The sequence below is a fragment of the Aquarana catesbeiana genome, linkage group LG01 (assembly GCF_042186555.1).
Source record: "Aquarana catesbeiana isolate 2022-GZ linkage group LG01, ASM4218655v1, whole genome shotgun sequence".
Classification (NCBI taxonomy): Eukaryota; Metazoa; Chordata; class Amphibia; order Anura; family Ranidae; genus Aquarana; species Aquarana catesbeiana.
Window position 1 is genome coordinate 498,654,595 of NC_133324.1, and position 5,144 is coordinate 498,659,738.

Here is a 5,144-nt window from a genome sequence, read left to right on the forward strand (position 1 = left end):
TCGGCATAAGGGAGGATGTTATGTATTCCGTCATTCACTCAAGAGGGTATGAAGGTGTGGGCAGGTTATATAACGATGCATAGTATGTTTTAAATGCTTGGGAAATTTGTTGGGGAAGGATGGCAGTCTGTTCCACAGATGCTGATATCCGCGGTACGTATGAAGCAGTTCTTTGTGTCCGCAATGTCTGAGCTAGGAATCTGCCACATTTATTCCCTGATTCGTAGACATTTTTTCCGGCAAATTTGGAGTGCAGCTTTTGCTTTGAACTGGAGAAGGTCTGTGATCTGTTTGCGTGTGATGTTCAGTTCACTCTCCAATGGTCCGGTCTGAGTTTGTTTGTGTTTAGTTTCTAGTTGTTGCAGTTTGGAGAGTAGTGAGGTAAGTTGGGCTCTGTCTCTGTCTTTTGATTCTCGAACCGTGTTTAATGAGTACACCTCATATTACCGCCTTGGGGGTTTCCCAAATCACACCTATATCGCTGTCCGTGGTGTCATTTGTTTGGAAGAAGTGACCTATTTCCTTTGTCACATCTGCCAACACCTCTGGGTTTTGCAGGAGGCTCTCGTTGAGCCTCCATGGCTTCCGTTGCCTGTTTTGGACGTCTGTCAAAGCATATTTGAGTATGACCGGGGCGTGGTCTGACCACATGATAGAGCCTATGCTGGAGTCTTTGATTGCTTGTAATTGACTGTGGGGAATGATCCTCTGCAGATTGCAGGATGATGCCGGCCTGAACAGACATCCACCTCTCTGTGCCTGACATCTACCCACTACATACTTTCTAAACTCCATCTATTGAGCCAGTACCAGATACCCACTACGTACTCTCTAACGCCATCTACTGAGCCAGTACCAGGACCCGCCCTCGGCCTCAGTTGAGCTCCAAGTTTCTACACTTTCTATACACCCGTTTTTGGGCTTTCTCTTCCCCTTTTTCGAAGAGAACACCTTCTATTCATAACTATTTCTAGATGGGAATTTCATTGCTACCTATGTAGTAACACTACCTGCAATACGTTAACAAATTCCTCTATATCGGAATCAGGAATATGCTGGGTAGACAGACAATGTCAGTGCCTTTGTTTTTAATTTAAAGTGTTACGGAATGCCAAGTCAGCTTAAACAGTGTTAAACAATTTTCTGTAAATTCATACTCACCCCTGAGGAAGGAGGCTAAGTAACTCCGAAACGCGTCGGGTGCAAGAGTTTCGTTTCAAACACTGTATCAATGTAAAAGTACCTGACTCGCATTTCTAATAACAACTGCTACATTATTGTTATGTGTTTTACTATTTTTCTAATCAATAAATTATCGTTTATATACTTTATGTACCTTTCTTATGCATTTTTATATGTGCCTTTAAAATCCACCACTAGGGGAACTCTCTTTCTATTCATATTAAAATTTGGATGTGGCACAACCCCACAGTCACAAGTATAAAGAAGAAAAAGCACCGCGCTGTATACCCTTAAACAATTAGCACAATCAAGTAATAAATGACATACAATAAAAAAGAAGAAAAAGCAGCCGCTTATAGGTGAGATACACACACTAAACAATAAATAAAATAGAAGAAGCAGCGCTGTAAACCAAAATGTGATAAATAAATGTCACAATAGTGATAAATAATGCATAAAGTCCATAATCTGATCAATTGAGTCAGTACAGTTAAAACAGTGACAATCTTCAAAGGTGAAACGGATGAGGAACCCCAGCATGGGTCTCTTCCAGAAATAATTAGCGAATGAAACTGGATAACCTTCACCGCACCACTGTGATATGAGTAAAATACACGCTTACCAACTGGCAAGCTTAAGAAAGCTTGTGACCTTAACCCGGTCGGGGCCTTTCTTGAGATGGAGACACCACTAAACCGCTCCTTAGACTGTGACTGGACCACTAGCCTCCATAAAAAGGGGAACCTGGATGCGGGAGATGCTAAACTCCCATCCAGGAGTTGTTCTCACAGACTGGCTGTAGATCAATTACCCTATATGTTGGAGCAGTGCTCAAATCCAGGGATTATGTGCATAAAACTACCAAAGCATATCTCCATACGATGTCATCCATCAATGGTCATCTCTCATGCAAATCCTACCAAGAAAAAGCTTTTAGCTGTATACAGCAGGTGTCTGTGTCTGTGATGTCACTCCTTCTCCTAGGTGAATTTCCAAAGATAAGCTCTAAACATTTCCCCGTTTGTAGAGGGAATGGAAGAGAAGCCAGTCGATATGGTAAAGGTGGGGCCGTGCAGTGCGCATGAATGCCACTGACTGGGCCAAAGCGTTACGATGCCATACGCCCAACGTGGGGCTCGAACCCACGACCCTGAGATTAAGAGTCTCATGCTCTACCGACTGAGCTAGCCGGGCTAAGACAATTCACCTAGGAGAAGGAGTGACATCACAGACACAGACACCTGCTGTATACAGCTAAAAGCTTTTTCTTGGTAGGATTTGCATGAGAGATGACCATTGATGGATGACATCGTATGGAGATATGCTTTGGTAGTTTTATGCACATAATCCCTGGATTTGAGCACTGCTCCAACATATATGGTAATTGATCTACAGCCAGTCTGTGAGAACAACTCCTGGATAGGAGTTTAGCATCTCCCGCATCCAGGTTCCCCTTTTTATGGAGGCTAGTGGTCTAGTCACAGTCTAAGGAGCGGTTTAGTGGTGTCTCCATCTCAAGAAAGGCCCCGACCGGGTTAAGGTCACAAGCTTTCTTAAGCTTGCCAGTTGGTAAGCGTGTATTTTACTCATATCACAGTGGTGCGGTGAAGGTTATCCAGTTTCATTCGCTAATTATTTCTGGAAGAGACCCATGCTGGGGTTCCTCATCCGTTTCACCTTTGAAGATTGTCACTGTTAGAACTGTACTGACTCAATTGATCAGATTATGGACTTTATGCATTATTTATCACTATTGTGACATTTATTTATCACATTTTGGTTTACAGCGCTGCTTCTTCTATTTTATTTATACAACTCCACAGTCGGCTGCCGATCTACACCTTTTGTTATGTATTTTTCATGTGGGGGTTCTCATTTTAAGCCTTTACAGCCCCAAATGGCCTTGTATGTATTGGGGGGGCAGGCTATTTTTTGTTTTGGGTTAAAATCTTGCAGCTGCAATGTAGATTTCTATGTTTTCTCTAAAGCCGTACATCTTTGAAGCAGCAGTTTGGATACATGCTACAGATGCACCACTTTTACAGGCAGAGTAAGCCCCCCCCAAGTTACTAGCTTTAGGGCTAGTTCACTCCATAGAAACACAGTCCAGATGCGTTCCAGATGCTTTTCTGCATGTGCGTTTTTGATGCGATTCAGTGCGTTTATGATAAGTTTTTGGTGCATTTTTGATGCAGTCCAGTACTTTTTTCCACCTTCTTTTTTCTTAACCTTAAATAAGGACATGCTGGATGATGTCATTAATTTTGGACAGGGGGGTGGCTTATTTTGTGCTAGCTGCATTTGGGTTGGTCTGGGCATGCTCAGGGTCTTTAGTTTTTTGTTTGTGCTTTTTGTGTGTGAACAGCACTTGGATGTTTCTGGGCATGCTCAGAGAGTGTGTTTTTTGGGTTATTAATTTAAGGACATCCTTAACAGGTGTACCCACTTAAAGTTCCGTCTCTACATTGGGTGAACTTGCATTTTGTGTGTTTCATAGACTGTGCATGTGTTTTCATTTGCCTCATTAGCACACAAACCTATGTTATATAAAGCTTGCAGATAGCATGCTCTACCGTGCCCTGAAAAGAGCCAAGATTGTGTGATGGTCTGAATTTTTCTTTGCTGAGCTCAATGGAGCGAAAGGGGATTCAGAACACCCTGCGGTTTCAGGTTATGCCTGGTCATTTGCATAAAGTGAGTTTGGAGTTCCTTGTTCATGATTTGCTGGAGAAAACAGTTGCAGTGGAACCACGTCACATCTACTGTATCCAGGACCATGCAGCACCAAGGTACTATGATGTTTCTTTTGTGCATAGCAATTTTTGCATGGGAGTTATTGAGAAGTGTAAGGAATTGGAGAAAGCTATCCATGAGTCTATAAGGCCTTTCATAGTGGAACCCTTGTATGCTATGGAGGAGAAACCATTGATTGTTCACCTGTTTAACCCCTTCACGGACATTGCCTTAATAGTGGCCTTTTTGAAGAGATACTGCTCTGCAGTGAAGGGAGGCTTCAGGCTGACTAATCGTCTGGGGATCTTTAATGGCAAATTAAAGTTTTTTGTCAAGCTGAAGGTGGATTCTGAAGGGATTGGTGGAGTGCGACATCCACCAGCTAATTTTTCAATAGCAGGAAATAGAGGGTTTCTCTACTACCCTGGTCAACCGACATACTGCAGAAGATGTCATAAGTTTGGGCATATCAGAGATGACTGTAATGCGGAGATGCACTGCCGATACTGTGGGGAGGAGGGACATAAGGCTGGGGCTTGCTTGATTAAGCGGGCCTGTGATATATGTGGACAGCGTGATCATACAGTGAAGAATTGTCCAAAAGTAAGAAGGGCCTATGTCTCTCATGCTGAAGCTGTCAGGCGCACCGCTGAGAGTGGACGACCAGTGTCCACACAGGTGCTGTCTGACTCTCCTGAAAGACAGGAAGAGGAGGAGGAGGAGGTGGTGGTGGAAGAGGAAGAAAGTGGGCACCTGGGTGTGGAGGAGAGAGTGGAGGAAAGAGTAGACGTGCCACCCACTAGTGTGGAGCCATTAACAGTGGGGAGTGGAGCAGAGGTGGAGAGGGCAGAGGAGGAGGCTATGGAGGAGTTGGCAGCAGCCTTACAGTGGGAGCCGGAAGTGCAGGAAGCTTAAGAAGAGGAGGTGGAAAAGATGGAGACACTGGGTGCCAAGTCCAAGGTGGACGCTTTGGGGAGCCCTAAGAAGAGAAGGGCTAAGAAATTGAAAGTAGAGACAACTGGGATTGAAACATCTAGCCCCTTTGAGGTCATAGGGGATGTTGGAGTGGAGATAGAATCACCAACACTAAGTCCAGGGACTCCAGAAAATTTTCAGCCGACCACATTGTCACCTAGTCAGGAGTTTTTGGATGATGAAAGCGTTATGGCCCTGAGGAATGTATGTCAGTTTTCTGGCTTAAGTGATAGGTCTGGGGGTGAATGATGCAC

The 5,144-nt window shown here is 44.0% G+C and overlaps 1 non-coding gene across 1 annotated transcript; it reads right to left on the reverse strand.

Moving 5' to 3' along the window:
* Positions 1–2,303: 2,303 nt before the first annotated feature.
* On the reverse strand, positions 2,304–2,376 carry TRNAK-CUU (transfer RNA lysine (anticodon CUU)). Its single transcript has one exon. It is a non-coding gene; the product is annotated as a tRNA-Lys (tRNA).
* Between the last annotated feature and the right edge of the window lie 2,768 nt (positions 2,377–5,144).